We start from the raw sequence: 17,761 nt of genomic DNA on the forward strand, positions 1-17,761 counted from the left end.
AATTTTTCTCTACTACTTGTAATATAAAGACTACACCTCCCAGAGTACAAGTCCTTAGAGCCAGTGTAGCACCCAGGGATATGGGGTACTCGGTTCCGGATAGTGTATGTTCCGGGGATGTCACGATGGTGGCCATTACCCGGTTCCGTGCCCTGGGCCCTTTTTGTAATGGGGGATATTTACAGGGGATTGGTGAATAAAGTTATTCGTGACGCCACTTGTGGTGTTGCGGCTAAGTGTAGGGAGCCGCCGCTGCAGGTTTTGCTGGGGCTGATGGAATGTGCAGCTCTGATGACTTGGGCCATCCGCTAGTAGGGTATTACCCCAGCGCGTGTGTGGACGTTGGAAGAAGGAGTCCAGACAGGTGTTCAGTGCAACTGTTTTTCTCACTTTAGATGTTAACTGGTTGCCCGAGGCCTGCTGGTTTTGCCTCCAGGTCCCCTTCGTCCCAGTGCCAGTCTGGTTCTCTGGTACCTTCTCTCCCCTGCACCTGTCTCTGGTAAGTGGGTTCCTGTGGTATGTAACACAGGGGGTTCTTGGTCTGTGGTTTGTCCACTTCTGTCCGCCTGACGGTAGCGTGAACCCTGTGGGTTTGGAGTCTCTGGTCCAGTCCCTGGTTCTCCCTTTGCTACTGAGTCTTCGGATTGTTTAGGTTCAGCAAGGTCCTTGATGGTCCCCTTTGCTGTGCAGGTGTTAACAGGTCGTCTTGAAGCTCTTTCCTGTCCTAGGGTCCTGTACCCCGTCGGTGCGTAGTTCTGGGAGTACTCCACCGTACTCCACCGGCAACTACCTCTCCTGGGTACCAGGTCACCGTTAACCCGAGTCAGGATGTCGCTTGTCTGCTCCCTGTCACTGCAGTTCACACTTCTGACTACTCTCCACAGTCTGCCCCTCCCACCTGGTCAATTAGTGGACTGGAGTTGCTCCACCGCTAGGCGGCCATCCATTGGTACCACTCTAGCTGGGTACCATTCTATGGGGAATTGTTGGGGAAAACTGGGATTACCTGGGTTTTTGGTGTTACCGGCACTGGGGTTTTAGGTCCCTAAGGGGGTAGACCCTGCAAACTGATGGAGATGCAGAACCTTGTAGCACCCTGAGCTGTTCAGGGCCGCTACACCAGCTCTATGCAGACACTACACCAACATGAAAGGTCAGCTCAACAGCCGTACGTACATGCTAAATACAATAGATTGGCACTTAGTAAGATAATCCGGTATTACCTGTATCCCGCATATCTTGTAAACTAAGTTCCTTTGTTTATTATTTATATTTGTTAACCAGGTTCAGTGCCAAATTTTACAGCACAAAGTATTATTAAAATCTATGGTGTATGAAGGGGCATGGATCTAGGATATTGCAGGCCTTAGGTTTTTGTCAAAAGTCAGAAAATTAAAGAGCTTGTCCACTACTCTAACATTGAGGATAGATCACCAATGTCTGATCTACTAGGGTCCAACACCTGTTATCCTCTCTGATTAGCTGTTCTCTGTACCGGCAGTAGGAAATGCTTAGTTTCGGAGCCATTCCGTTTTCTGATAATGGCCTCAGACGGATATTGCATATCCGCCTCCCCTTCCAATTAATAGGAGGGGGATGTGCAGTACCTGGCCACGGCCGCTATCAGAAGATGGAGCAGCGCCGGAACTGAGCATTTCTGTCTGCCTGCTGCTGGGACCGAGAACAGCTGATCTGCGAGGGGTGCTCTGTATAACCTCGCCCACTCCACTGTTTGACAGCTTTCTGGGTACACAGTGCATAGGCAGAAAGCTGCTAATCTGTAATGGTGACGGAGTTATACAGAGCTCAGGAATATGGAGGACCACATGGCAGCAGGTTTACTAGTCCTCTATTGATTATCTCCTACTGATAAAATAGTGATTATATCAAAACTACAACAAGCAGCATAGTAAGTGATACATCACTGGAATCAGGGTCTCTGTCTCTACATTATGCTCTCTGATTAACCTGTCGACAGATTCCCTTTGAGGAGAATGTAAAAAAAATATGTATCACTAATGTCTTAGCAAATCTACCACCGCTCCATTGCAAACACTCTGGTGGTGCCGTCAGTCTTGTTGATTTGTACGGTACAACATTACTGCAGCACCACTGTAGTGGCATGGGATTTTCCAGGTAATGATTTTTGTTAATTTTTTTAAGCCAAAGGTAGATTTAAGAACAATGGGGACATATAAACACTTCTGGCTTTGGCTTAAAAAAATGTTCAAAAATTGCAAAAAAAACCTGCTGATGTTGTTTGCAAAAGTGTGTGAAGTCACCATTAAGGATAAGAATAGTTAAGAGAACAGCAGGTTCAGCAGATTCTACTCATTCAGTTCGCTCCTCTCTAGTTACAACAGACAAAACATAAGCACAGCAAGTTGTTTATACATTGCTGTGCATCATGTTCATTATTTTCCTACTGTGTTGTGAGGGGTACAATCCACAGGAAATTTCCAGTAAAATCACCCTGGGCCCTAAACTCCAAAAAGAATAAACAGCAATGTAAAAAAAACCTTGCTGTGCATATTTTCAGTCATTTTGAACTTATTTTATCTGCTTAAGGAAGTGGCCTAACCAATCTTCTGGTGGCTTCTACTCACTATTAATGCATACAACTTGTTTAAAAAATTAACCATGTAAGGCATGTAAAAATGGACACTTTAGCAAAAACGCCACCTGTGTGATCCATAAGCGTCTTTTGCAGGAAAAACTCAGCCGCCATGTGCACACAGCCTATGGTTGGTAAAAAAAACCCCCTGCAGGATGTGAAACGCGTTTATTTTTGTAAATTTTTCCCGAGTATAAACCATAATGTCTCGCATCCTCACATGAGCATGAATGTTAATATTTTTTTATTGTAATGTAATTTGCACTTTTTTTATGGTTGCAACTTTTTTACTACCAAGAGATCAGTTTTTGGCTGCCTTAAGCATGTTTCCCACATCCAGCGTTTCGGCGGTACACATGCAGTACAGTACATTCATTTACAGTGGAAGCGCAACATCATGCGGCTGTGTGCTTCATGCACAGCCGCATTTGTCCGCATGGTGTCGCGCTTCTACTGTAAATGAATGTACTGTACTGCGTGCGTGCCGGATCCGACATCCGCCGAAATGCCAGATGTCTGTGAAATGAGCCTTAGAAGGATTTTTGTAAAGGACCGAAAGGACAGTTGAAGATGATTAGATTTGAGGTTTTCAAGTTAAAGCTAGGAGAGATGACATCCCGGGGTGTTACAGATCCAGAAGAATGAAGTACGAACTGTACACAGTAACACAATGAGCAATGATCTTTATTTTGGTAATGTAAGGCATACAACACATTTCAAAGCTCCAAGGCTTCTTTCTCAAGTACAAACAGACATATGAATCAGAATCAACCTTAGTTATTTGTATATACTGTGAAAGGGCCAAAATGACCACCATTGAAATGACAGAACTGCCTACAATGCAAGTGTACGCTCACCATATACCAAAAAACGAACTAAATGGTTGTCCAGCCCTTGGGCCGTAAGTCTAAAGTCACACTGCATGACTGCAGACTTGTGAATCCTCTCACAGCACAGTATGTGCACTATCAGGATTCTAGGGCAACAGGAGCAGGCGAGCGCATGACGGCAACTATGCAATTTGCATATATGCAGTCTTGTGTCAGCTAGACATGTGCAGCCTCATTTAATACAAGTGAATTTAGCTAGGCTGAACATATCTAGTTTGAATGTGGCCAGAAGTATGCAAATCTCATATTTGCAGTCACATCATGACTACCTGCTCTTGGAGCCAGGAATCCTGAAAGCATGCACCCTACATTGTGAAGATCCATAAGAATGCAGTTACATGGAGTAACTGACTGAAGATTGCTGGATAACCCTTTTAACATATTAAAAGTTGGCACTAAGATGTTTTTTGTTTTTTTTACTTACTGGGTTAGTATTGGGAGAGTCTGATAGACAACTTTCCATTACTAACACAAGGGATGCCAGCTGACATTACACAGCTGACATCGACTGCATAAACCATTACCAAGATTGCCACCGCACCAGGACAATCGGGAAGTGCCAATTCTGGGGTGACTGTGGGCTGCTATTTTTGAGCTGGGAAGGGCCCAATAACCATGGACCTTAGCAGCCTGATAATATCAGTCCGCAGCCGTCTGCTTTACCTTGACTGGTTATTAAAAATTGGGGGGCTTTTTTAACCTCTTCACCCCAGGACGATTTTCTGTTTTTTGGTTTTTCTTTGCTCCCCTCCTTCCAAGAGCTGTAACTCTTTTTATTTTTCTGTCAATCTTGCAATATAAGGGCTTATTTTTTGCGGGACGAATTGTACTTTTTAAATAAAACCATGAGCTTTACCATATGGTGTACTGGAAAGCAGCAAAAAAATTCCAAGTGCGGAAAAATTGCAAAAAAAGTGCGATTGCACAATTGTTTTTGGGATATTTTATTCACAGTGTTCACTATCTAATAAAACTGATGTGTCATTGTGATGTGTCAGGTCAGTACGAGTTCATAGACACCAAACATGTTTAGGTTTACTTTTATCTAAGGAGTTAAAAAAAAAATTCACAAGCTTGTCCAAAAAAAGTGGTGCACTTTTTGCACCATTTTGCAAAACCCGTAACATTCTCGTTGTTTGAGACTTGGGGCTCAGGGATGGCTTATTTTTTGCGTCTCAAGCTGATGCTTTTAACGGTACCATTTTTACACAGATGCTACATTTTGATCGCTTGTTATTGCATTTTGCGCAAATTTTGCAGTGATCAAAAAACATAATTTGGGGTTTGAAATTTTTGCTGCTATACCACATCAGTTACCGATCAGATTAATTGATTGTATGTTTTGATAGTATGGGCATTTCTGAACGCGGCAATACCAAATGTGTATATTTATTTTTTTAACCTTTTAATTTTTAATGGGGCGAATGGGGGTGATTTGAACTCTTTATTTATATTTTTTATTTTTTAAAACTTTTTTTAACTATTTTATTTTACTAGTTCCCCTAGGGGGCTATAAGGGTCAGCAGTCTGATCGCTTGTGCATTTCTATAGATCACAGCTGCACTGCTGAAATGCTGCTTTCCTCTTACAGCCAGCTGTCTGCCGGCAGTAAGAGGAAGTGAGTCATGATAGCTACAGGAGTCATCAAATGATCCTGTGCTACCATGGCATATCACGTGACTTCCGATGGTGGTGGGTGAGTGCGAGCTTACCACGGCGGGAATTTACATTGCACTGTCACATTTTGACAGAGCGGTCTAAGGGATTAACAGGCGCGGGTGGATTGTGGATCCACCCGCGCCTGAAATGCGCACATGTCAGATGTTCAAATCAGCTGACATGTGCAGGACTCACCGCCGGCTCAGCGCAGCAGGTGGCGGTGATTTCCCTGACACGATCCATGATGTATCCAGTACCTCAAGTGTTGTGAAGAGGTTAAAAAAAATTATTTTTTTCTTTATTAAGTTAAATCAGGCTTAACACCCTTTAGTACCACATGAAAGGCACAAAGGAGTGCAATTGTGTAATATATACGTGGTGGGACATTACTTTGCTCGGTCAACTTCCTGTTTGTTCTGCTTCATATCTTTCAACCAACTTTATTCAGATAAAAACACTTGCGTCAAAAACATGTCAAAAATGCATGCGGCAAAAACACACGGAAAAAACGCAAGTGAGCAGAGGTGTGGGATCCATGCAGAAATTCAGCTGCGTGAAAGTCTGAACAAACACTGATCGCGCGCACATAGCCTAAGGGCTGGAAGAGGAGTTTCTTTTTCTCGTTTTTAATTTGCATCATATACAAGATGTTTCCTGACATTTTTTCCTGTAAAATTCATGTTACCTTCTGTTTTATATATCCTATTGTCAGTCACAAAAATTTGGAGTAATACTCTGACAACATTATTCCTAGCAGTGACCTGGGAGTCGGAGATGTGTCCAGGTGTCTTCCCCATGCTGTTCCCATTCTATTTAAGCGCTGTTTCCATCTACTTCAGTGACTTTCCTGATCCCCAGACCTCCCGGGAGGGTCTTATGGAAAATGCTCGAGTTTCCCATTGCCTTCCATTATACTTGGTACTCTAGTTGAGCCCATCTGAGCATCTCACCTGCTTTATTCGAGTACCGAGCACCCAAGCATGGGAGTGCTCGCTCATCACTAGTATGAAGTTCTGCTGTAGATACCCTGTGACTATCACTCACTGACAATAAGAAAATAATTTAGAAGAGCTATAACCTTTAGCAATAAGCTTCAGGATAAAATGCCATGCAATACATACAGAATATTAACTCTTACATCAAGCTGATTACACTACCTCCAATATCTCAAAATTATGCAAGTGTGAGGTCCACTAGACATTTGAGTACACGACCCCTGAGGAACATTTCACAGGAAAGACTATAATCCCTATGAATGCTTCTTTGATTGGCAATACAGTTGGGTATACGGTACTTTTTGGCAGTGCTTTTTTTGTAAAAAAATATTTGCTGGTACGCATCTCTGAGGCGAGGAGCGGGTGGGGGGAGGGTGCTGTCAGGCACGCCGCGGGCCAGCATTGAGGATCGGGGGCGCGGCGGGGTATGCCGGTGCCAGTGGAGATAGTGGACGATCATGTGAGCAGAAGTATGAGATTTGTACACTTCTGGCCACATTCTGATTTGATGTGTCCAGCCTCAGTCAATTCATTTTCATTGAGCATGTCTGTTCAGCACGTGACCACATCTATGTAAATCGCATACTTGCAGCTTCATAACCTCCCACTGTCACCGCCAGCACCAGTGAATCCTGACAGCGTGAGGAGTGCGCACTGAGAATTCAGAAGGCTGCAGTCACAGAGTGACACATAGAGTGACTGCAGACTCATCACAAATTTGGACAACCCCTTTAATGCTCTTAGCAACATAAATAAAAACATAGTAACTCTTAACTTGCCAGATGGCACAAGACTTTATTAAAGAGATTGTACACTACTTTAACATTAATGACCTTTCCTTAGGATAGGTCACCAATGTCTGACTGGTCGGGGTCCGGCACCTGGCAACCCCGCCAATTCCCTACTCTAGGTGTCGGTGGTGACAGGTGGCCTGAAATGCTCAGTTCTGGATCTGCTCCGTCTTCTGATAGTGGCAGCAGTCTCCTATTAAAATCAATGAGGCGGATGTGTAGTACCCGGCCACGAACACCATCAGAGGACAGAGCAGATCCAGAAATAAGCATTTCCGGCCACCTGCACCATAATCAGCTGATCAGTGGGGGTCCCATTGCGCTCACATCAGAAGCAATGCGCAAGTGGGACCCAGACCTAATGATGACACACAGTCAGTATCACAAATAAATATTTACATTCAGGTACCTTTATAGATGACGTTGTCTCTGAGTCATTTCTTTCTATTCTTCATCTTGCCCTGACGCAATGATGACTTTTCACATTCACATCTCGTCTCTGCAGATTTCCATCTTCTCCGGTCTTCTGCAGCACATCCCGACACGATGCCCCTAAAAATAGCAGAATGATTATAATACTTCTACTTAAAAATATCTGCCCTACACTGTGCCCCAGAATAAATAATGGCCCCTCACATTATTCTCTGCACAAAATATGACCCACACTGTCCCTCTTATGGTACATGCCCTCTATATTCCCTCTTTCCAAACTGAGCCTACTGTTTACAGTGTCCTTTACACTGTGTCCCCTTATACTGCACCGTCTTTATACTGTGCCTCATCACACTCCCCCTCCTTGCTATAACCTCACACTGTCCTCCCATTATGCCCCCTCTCCATACCATCCCCACTACCCAGTCTTTATTCTTCTCATCCCTTACTGTCTCCTCACTACCTCCTGCGTGTCCATATACTTTTCCCCTCACTACCCATCCTGCCCACTTGCTCCTCATACCGTGTCACTCTTTATTCTGTGTCCTCAAAATTTCTTTCCAGTTCGCTCCACATCCTCTCTGTCCCCATGCATCACCCCTCATCCTCTCTGTCCCCATGCATGAAACCTCATCCTCTCTGTCCCCATGCATCACCCCTCATCCTCTCTGTCCCCATGCATGAAACCTCATTCTCTCTGTCCCCATGCATGAAACCTCATCCTCTCTGTCCCCATGCATCACCCCTCATCCTCTCTGTCCCCATGCATGAAACCTCATTCTCTCTGTCCCCATGCATGAAACCTCATCCTCTCTGTCCCCATGCATCACCCCTCATCCTCTCTGTCCCCATGCATCACCCCTCATCCTCTCTGTCCCCATGCATCACCCCACATCCTCTCTGGCCCCATGTATGAAACCTCACCCTCTCTGTCCCCATGCATCACCCCTCATCCTCTCTGTCCCCGTGCATGAAACCTAATCCTCTCTCTCCCCATACTCTGTCCACAGATAGTTCCCTCCCCCACCCATACTGTGTATATACATATTGCCCCCTCCCCACCCTCTGTCCCCCCCATAGTGTGTGCACAGATGGTTCCCATTCCCCACCCTCTGTCCTCCCCATAGTGTGTCCACAGATGGTTCCCTCCCCCACCCTCTCTCCCCCATACTGTTTCATAAATACTCCCCTCTTACCACATAATGTTCCTCCTCCATGTCTTCTTCAGCTCCACAGTGGAGCACTTATCAGCGGTTCTCTGCCACCTCCGCGCTGCGGCGCTGGCTTCCGGGTCAGCAGTCTGACCTGGTCACATGACAGCCGTCGCTCTGACCCGGAAGTCAGCGCCGGCGTCACCGCTCCAATTGTCCTCGTGTCTGACAGATACAAGAACAATTGCAGTGGGAGCCGCATGCTGCAGCTTCTATGAGTGCGGCTGTCAGCGTGACAGCTGCGCTCAGAGAATAGCGGCTCCCACCCGGCAGACTTCCACACCGCCGCATCAGGCAGCCCGACAGCGCCCCCTGGAGACGCCTCTGGCTTGTGCCTCCGTTCCACATGGCTAATTTGTATAGTTTATAAATTAGCCTTGTGGAAAAGAGCCAGAGGCGCTCTTCAGATTTTCCGGTACGCCATACCGGCACGTACCACCGCAAAAAAGCACTGCTTTTTGGGTTTTATAGTCTACCATTAACTTACATTGCAAAAAAAGACGAACTATTTATGATTCAGAAAAGTGAAGTTTTGAGAGATTTTTGCAGTATTTGCGTATTCTGGTATGTACAAGCCTAAGGCCATATTCAGACGTCCATGAATCACCAATGTGTTCTATCTGTGAATTTCATGGATAGAACATGGACCCATTACAATCCACGTGACCGTTCATATGTGTCCACAAAAAAATACTGGGGACATGTGCATTTTAGATTAATAAAAATCTGTGCTAATAGAAATATTCACTTTATAGAAGTTGCCTTAAAATACATCCAAAACATATACTACATAAAACATTCCTCAAAAGATCTGAGCCATGGATATAAATTACACATACGTATCTATGGTTCTGTGACTGCACATGGATGGCATCGGTGAATATTGCAATGTAAAGGGGAAGCTTTACAATTTACCATATTTTTTGGATTATAAGATGCAATTTTTCTTCCAAAAATTTGGGAGGAAAATGACGGGGTGCGTCTTATAATCTGAATGTAGCTTACCGGGGGAGATGGAGAGGGATCACAGGCTTTCTGTGTGTGGTGCATTGTGCTGCAGGCTGTCCAGCAGCGGTTATGCGGCAGGGGCCATGAGGCAGGGGCCACCATTCTGAAAATGTCGGCGATATGTGCTTCAAATAATGGCGCCTGGAGTCGGCGCATGTGCAGATGGAGCTCTCGGCTCAGGATCTCATTTGCATATGCGCTGCCTTCGACTCATTGATCTCCCTGCAGCAGACTTAAGTAAAATGGCGCCCGGAGGTGTCACATGCGCTGATGAGATCTTGGCTTGTCATTGACCCAGGAGCTCCATCTGTGCATGTGTCGACTCGGGGCACCATTTCTTTGAAGCCCGCACCACCAACAGTTTCTGGATGCTCCTTCTGTCTCACAGTGCCTGCAGCGAGTATCTGGGAAACCCATGCACCCTACTCCAGCACCGCCCCTACCTCCCGTGATCCCGCTCCCCCACCGCTGCTGCCCCTCCTCTGGTAAGACACCACCGTATTAAAAGAGGCACTCCATTTTTTTTTTTCATTTTTTTTCCTCTAAATTTGGGGTGTGTTTTATAATCCAGTGCATCTTATAAAATGAAAAATATGGTAGTTATTTAATTTTTTACATGACAATCACTGATGAAACACTGATTGTAGAAACTGACATTGATGAAAATTGAACCGTTTTTTGCTTATAAAAATCATGGATGTCTGAATAAGGCCTAACATAGGGACAAAATATGTTATAAATAAGCATATTGTATATATAAACAGCTTGTACATGTAATTTATAGGCTGTAACTACTGTATGTGCAATAACAAAACTTGAATGCAATTTAAAGTAGATGTTCACTGAATCTGTATAGACTCTGCTGCTGACTTCTAAACCAACAAAATATTAAAAAATCAGCAATAAAGTAAAATATATGTGTGTGAATATTTAGAAAACCATATCACTACCTTCAGGCTATGTGCGCATGTTGCGTAGTGTCCATGCTGCAAATTTTGCAGCGATTTGGGCAGCACATGTGCGCTTTAAATCGCTGCAGAAACACTGCGTAATGGATGCAGTGTGTCTTCTGAATAGATGCCGATTTCATGCGCTCTGGATGCAGCCTTTCTCATAGACAGAGTGGGAGCAGCATCCAAAGTGCACAAAATAAGTGACATGCTGCTTTTTTGAGTGCAGCGATTTGGATCAAAATTTCAGCATGCAAATCGCTGCGCTCTCAAACGCAACATTCGGATGGATTATGCACACTCTTCATAGATTGTGCAGGGGACGCAGGACGCATGTGTTTACGCTGCAGTGCCATACGCAGAGTAAACGCATGAAATTATGCAACGTGCGTGTGGCGCCCCTGAGGCTTCCGTCGCCACAGGTCATTGCACCCCATCCAGCGGTGTGATGCCCCATTCTGAGAGAGGAAGAGAGTGAACTCCGGTCCCCTGGTAAATCCACACTACACCCATTGTTAGGTACATACTGGGACCAGGGAAAGTGGCAGTTACCCCCCATGCTGCATGCTGGGAGGGGCCGTAAGACCCATCCCTGCTCCTATAGGGTACAGCTTAGCAACTGGGGAGGTGGGAGGAGCCATCTGAGAGCAGACAAAGGAAGGAAGGTCAAGTTTAGTTAGTCTACCTCAGGGAGTGAGAGAGTGAGCATGTAGTTGGAGGAGAAGAACGAGAGAAAGGAGGGAGGAGGAGGCCTGCTGGAGGCAGGCAAAAAGAAAGAAAGAAAGAAAGAAGGAAAGAAAGCTCCAAGTCAGACAGGAGCAGAGAACCAGAAGGAGACGCTTCCTGGTGAAGACCCTGGGACCCAGAGGTCCAGGTGACACCACGTAGGAGACAGAAGGAGTCGCAGGGCCACGGGTAGTCCTAGAGGTACCACGGGCAGTCCTAGAGGTACCACGGAGAGGTCCTAGAGGCGCCACGGGTAGTTGTAGGCTACGGTGGCCTGTTCCACAATAACATCGGTGGAGGGATCAAGCTGCAACAGGGGACGGTCCCTAGAGACTGGAGGAGTGCAAAATCATCTCCAGACAGTAAAAACCGAGGCTCAGGGAAGGTTGTAGACTCCCAGGGCCAGAACCCATAGCAGACTTCCAGAAAAGGGGTAATCAGCCGACAGGTGACCCCCCAGCCTGGAGGCTGTAGGGGAGGCCAAGCCAGGTCCATCCTAACAAAGGCAAGGCTAAGGAAGACAGCAGAAGAAAGAGACACTAAGAGAAGGGCACCGGCTTTTACTCTCTGAATCACCCAGAAACGGCGGAGGTCCCTGACAGTGGTCCCAGCAGTCCAAGGGTCCCTACAGCTGTGACAAGAAGTGTGAGTAAAGAACTTGAATTGCACCCCTTGGAGTGGTCTCTGTTATTACAGCTGCATAGACATTCACAAGCACCAACTGTGCCCCGGGCATTGCTCCACCTGTGGGGAGCAGTACCACCATTGCTGCCAACGAGCGAGGAACATCTCCTTACCTGCCGCCGGCGGCTCTACGGAAGGAAGGAGGTGGGCGGGATGTTTACATCCTGCTCATCTCCGCCCCCTCCGCAGCTATTGGCCGCCTGCCGTGTGACGTCGCTATGACGCAGCACGACCCATCCCCTTAGGAAGGAGGCGGGTCGCCGGCCAGAGCGACGGTTGCAGGGCAGGTGGGTGCATGTGAAGCTGGCATAGCGATAATTTTCGCTACGCCAGCTATCACAAGAAATCGTACCTGCGACGGGGCGGGGACTATCGCGTGCGACATCGCAGCATCGGCTTGCGATGTCGCAACGTGCAAAGCCTGCCTTACACTTTACAAATACTTGCTACTTAGTGTTGGTTAGATCACATAAAATCCCCCCCAAATACTTTTAAGTTTGTGGGCTTAACGGGAAAAATGTGGAACAGTTAATGGGTGTATGAATACTTTTTCAAGGCACTGTATGTGATTCTGTAGTTTGTTTCTTTTCAAAATACAGAATGCTTTCACTGAGAGAATATATTTGGATTCTGTGAAATTAAAGAACTTGGTTAGCAAATAACTCTTTAAAGATAGCAATGCTTTTTTCCCTTCCTTCTCAGAGATTTCTGTAGATGGGAGAAGAAAAGAAAGATCAAAGTAGTGTGAAAACAATGAGCTTCCAGAGAACTTGCATTGTTGATTTTGTGTCTGTGCATGATGTAATTTCTATTATTCTACTGGCTGCTCATTAAACTGGAGGAAAGTCAAAAGTGGGGTGCCTCAAGGCTATATCCTGAGCCCAGGGCTGTTTAATATCTTTATAAATCATCTGGAGAATGTAATTATTGGGGAACTCATAAAATTCACAGATGATACAAAGATAGGAGGAGAAGCCAACACTAGAGAGGAAAGAGATCGTATTCAAAAGGATCTAGACGCTCGAACAATGGGCCGAGGAGAACAGAATGGTGTTTAACAGGGACAAATGCAAAGACCTACAGCTGGGTAAAAGAAATGTAAAAAGCATATCTAGTATGGGAGGAATAGAACTAGGTGATAGTGTCGCGGGCGGGGAGGAGGGTGTCAGCACACCGCGCTCGCCCCCTTCTGCTCGGGTCCGGCGGCCGCTGCTCAGTGGTGGCTCGAGCCGTAGGCCGGATCCCGGGGGTTTCTCGAGCGGCACTCCTCGCCCGTGAGTGAAAGGGGTTTGTTGGGTACGGGGATTGTTATAGTTCGTGACGCCACCCACGGTTGTGGTGATTTCACCACCGCTGCTCAATGCGGGGGTCCCGGGGATGGTGATGCGGAGCAGCCAGGTGTTGTGTTGCCCCTCCGTGGGCAGGGGTTGGTGATCCCGGGGCCCGGTGATGGTTTGTGAGGTGCGGGGCCTGGTGGGCGCAGGGACGCGGGGGCAGCGCTGTGCCTTGCGGCACTGTGGTACTCACTCAGCCTGAGACACGGACACAGTTTGTACGGTAAACCAAACGGCTGGTAGGACGGTCCCACAGACGGCTGCACCTGCACTCCCGGTAGGTGACGGTGATGTCCCTCTTCCTTGCACCTATGGTTGACTTGTGGTAGCGGTGGATTCCCTCCGGTTACCCGCTCCCCGACTACAATCTGGGCCGGAGGAGCTCTACACTTTGCCCGCAGGCGCTGGCCCTGAGAAACTGGTGTCTTGGCGGTGGCGATGTCTCTCTGCTTCAGGTTGAGCTGTTGCCTTCAATCGGGACTTGGTTGCTGGGGGATCTACGTCCCCTTCGCTGACGGATTCGGCAAATTTGGCGACTCCTAGCCTTGCCGGGGTCCGAGAGGCCCCTGCCCTGGTGCTGACTGTCTTTCGGAACACTGCTCCAGACCACCGGGCACACAGCCAACGGGGTCCTTCCAGGAACTTCCAAACGGTCCCACTCCAGACGGTCACCGCCGTCGCTGACCTTGCTGTTCTGGCCCTACACAAAGCTGGACCCTTCAGGCTTTCCTTTCTTCTTGTCACCTCACTTGCTTTCCTCCTTTTCCACTTTCACTACTTTCACTTAGTTGTTTTCTCCTTTCTAGCCCTCAGCTAGACTTCACTCTTGCCCTGCCTGGGCTTAACTCTGTTCACTCGTTCATGTCCCTCACTGGACTGCCTGGTACTTCCTGCCTCCAGAGCTGTGATCTCCTTGGTGGGCGGAGCCAACCGCCTGGCCCACCCCCTGGTGTGAATCATCAGCCTCTGGAGGAAGGCAACAAGGATTTGTAGTTTAGCTGTGATGTGCCTACCTGGAGTGTGGGGTGTGGTGGTGTTGTGACCTGTGACCCCTGGCTTGCCCAGGGCGTCACATTCCCCCTTAGCAAAATGCAGACCGTCCGCGGGCTGCCGTCCTACACCGGTTTTATTTTTCTGTAAAAAGGGGATAACAGGGTTAAACATAACATATGACATTTTTAATAAATCTTCCCAAGACGGGAGGCACATTTCTTAAACGTTGCAACGGTTTACGGTTACGGTTTCCACTCTCTCCCACCCAAGTAACCTGGCCCTGATGCTGCCCCTAAAACCCAGGCAGCACCCCTTGACCCACAGTCCAGCACACGGTACCCGAGCGGGATCTGTCCTTCCCTCCAGAGGGTAGCCACCGGTTCCTTTGGTGGCTGGGCCCCAGCCTGCTCTGCTGAGGGCCCTCCCTCCAACCTGCCTCTCCGGAGGCGGCCTGCGGAAAACGGTAACGGTAACCAACATATTTACAAGCCACTAACGTCTGTGGTTGCCCTGCAAGTTCACGGGCTTGTCCATGGATAGTTCCCATGCATTTTTAAACGGTCCCCACGGGGACAACGGTGCCGGCTCCGGCCGGTTCAATCACTACTGACAATCTGGTGAAAAACTCGGTAATCATCATTTTCATTTTTCAAAACTTTTCAACAAACACACAAACAACTCAGTGGTGGTCCCAACGGGGACGGTGCTGCGGGCATCCGCTGCCCTATTCGATGTCTTCGTCCTCCTCACCCGGTTCGGGATGGAAGGACACGGGCACCAGCCCCTCCAGTGCGTAGCAAGCACGGCGTGGAAGGGCCGCTCGGTACCCGTTGCCCCCGGCTCAGGGAACATAAGTGGCCTCCATGCCAGACAGGGCAACGACCCCCTCCTCTTCTTCTGACACAGGCTCGGTGTCAGGCCCGGAGTCGCTATCTTCTGCCCCCGCCGCAGTTACAGAAGGGTGTACATCCGATGGGCCAGGTGCGGTGCAGCGCGCGAGCGAGCAGGACGGAGGTAACACAGGAGCCAGGGGTAGACCGGGTCCCTCAGCCGCAGCGACCGGTCCCTCGGGGACACAGGGGCGTGGGTCATTCTCCAGCTCCTCCATCACGGCCTCCACTCCATACACTCGCGCCACAGCAACCAGGGCCTCTACCTCCGCGGCCCACTGCTCCATCAGCCCGCCGATCTGACTCTGGTAGCGACGGCAGATCCCCGCCGCCCGGGCTCTCAACCATGCTGCTATTCCAGACACCGGCTCGGTAGTCTCTGCAGAACTAGGTGGGGCGGACATCTCGGCAGTTGTGCTTTCCAGGAACCCAGTCAGTCTGCAGAGTCCTGGCGTCCCTGCTTTTATAGCCGCAGCTACATGCGGCCAGCCGCCATCGCGTCCCCCTTAGCTCTTTCCGGCCCCTCCTCTCTCGGGGCGGGGTCTTGGCCTTCGCGCCTCTACTGCTCGAGAAGACGCTCGAGCGGGAACTTTTCGCGCCAAAGATGGCGGCTTCTGCAATTTTTCTGCCGGATACCTCCGGCGGTAACAAGGCGCACCTCCACCAGACGGCAGAGCGGTAAGATCCTGTTCGTGACGCCAAGTTGTCGCGGGCGGGGAGGAGGGTGTCAGCACACCGCGCTCGCCCCCTTCTGCTCGGGTCCGGCGGCCGCTGCTCAGTGGTGGCTCGAGCCGTAGGCCGGATCCCGGGGGTTTCTCGAGCGGCACTCCTCGCCCGTGAGTGAAAGGGGTTTGTTGGGTACGGGGATTGTTATAGTTCGTGACGCCACCCACGGTTGTGGTGATTTCACCACCGCTGCTCAATGCGGGGGTCCCGGGGATGGTGATGCGGAGCAGCCAGGTGTTGTGTTGCCCCTCCGTGGGCAGGGGTTGGTGATCCCGGGGCCCGGTGATGGTTTGTGAGGTGCGGGGCCTGGTGGGCGCAGGGACGCGGGGGCAGCGCTGTGCCTTGCGGCACTGTGGTACTCACTCAGCCTGAGACATGGACACAGTTTGTACGGTAAACCAAACGGCTGGTAGGACGGTCCCACAGACGGCTGCACCTGCACTCCCGGTAGGTGACGGTGATGTCCCTCTTCCTTGCACCTATGGTTGACTTGTGGTAGCGGTGGATTCCCTCCGGTTACCCGCTCCCCGACTACAATCTGGGCCGGAGGAGCTCTACACTTTGCCCGCAGGCGCTGGCCCTGAGAAACTGGTGTCTTGGCGGTGGCGATGTCTCTCTGCTTCAGGTTGAGCTGTTGCCTTCAATCGGGACTTGGTTGCTGGGGGATCTACGTCCCCTTCGCTGACGGATTCGGCAAATTTGGCGACTCCTAGCCTTGCCGGGGTCCGAGAGGCCCCTGCCCTGGTGCTGACTGTCTTTCGGAACACTGCTCCAGACCACCAGGCACACAGCCAACGGGGTCCTTCCAGGAACTTCCAAACGGTCCCACTCCAGACGGTCACCGCCGTCGCTGACCTTGCTGTTCTGGCCCTACACAAAGCTGGACCCTTCAGGCTTTCCTTTCTTTTTGTCACCTCACTTGCTTTCCTCCTTTTCCACTTTCACTACTTTCACTTAGTTGTTTTCTCCTTTCTAGCCCTCAGCTAGACTTCACTCTTGCCCTGCCTGGGCTTAACTCTGTTCACTCGTTCATGTCCCTCACTGGACTGCCTGGTACTTCCTGCCTCCAGAGCTGTGATCTCCTTGGTGGGCGGAGCCAACCGCCTGGCCCACCCCCTGGTGTGAATCATCAGCCTCTGGAGGAAGGCAACAAGGATTTGTAGTTTAGCTGTGATGTGCCTACCTGGAGTGTGGGGTGTGGTGGTGTTGTGACCTGTGACCCCTGGCTTGCCCAGGGCGTCACAATAGCACCGGGGAAAAGGACATGAGCATAATAGTAGATCCCAGATTCAACATGAGCCAACAATGTGGAGCTGCAGCTAAAAAAGCAACACAATTCTGGGATGTATCAAGACAAGCATTGAATCTAGATCAAGAGAGGTAATTATTCCCCTATATTCTGCCCTTGTCAGACTTGGAATACTGTGTACAGTTCTGGGTGACCCAATTCAAGAAAGACATCGATATATTGGAGCAAGTCCAGAGACGAGCAACCAAGATGGCAGAAGGTCTGCAAACCATGTCATATAAGGACCAGCTGTAAGAACTAGGAATATTTTGTTTGCAAAAGAGATGGCTGAGAGGAGACTTAATAGCGATCTACAAATATCTGAAAGGAAGTCACAGTGTAGAGGGAACCACCCTATTCTCATTAGCACAAGGAAGTACAAGAAGCAATGGGATGAAACTTAAAGGAAGAAGATTCAGATTAGACATTAGGAAAAACTTTCTGACAGTGAGGGCAGTCAGGGAGTGGAACAGGCTACAACGGGAGGGGGTGAGCTCTCCATCAATGGAAATCTTCAAGTGGAAACTGGATAAACATACCTGGGATGGTTTAGGAAAACCTGAACTCTCT

At 48.8% G+C, this 17,761-nt stretch overlaps 1 protein-coding gene across 3 annotated transcripts in view; it reads left to right on the top strand.

Moving 5' to 3' along the window:
- Window positions 1-17,761, top strand: part of LOC142254941 (synaptotagmin-2-like) — a 106,898-nt gene that overhangs the window by 39,036 nt on the left and 50,101 nt on the right. The gene's annotated exons all lie outside the window — the stretch shown is intronic.

Source organism: Anomaloglossus baeobatrachus, chromosome 10 (assembly GCF_048569485.1).
Source record: "Anomaloglossus baeobatrachus isolate aAnoBae1 chromosome 10, aAnoBae1.hap1, whole genome shotgun sequence".
In the NCBI taxonomy this organism is placed as follows: domain Eukaryota; kingdom Metazoa; phylum Chordata; class Amphibia; order Anura; family Aromobatidae; genus Anomaloglossus; species Anomaloglossus baeobatrachus.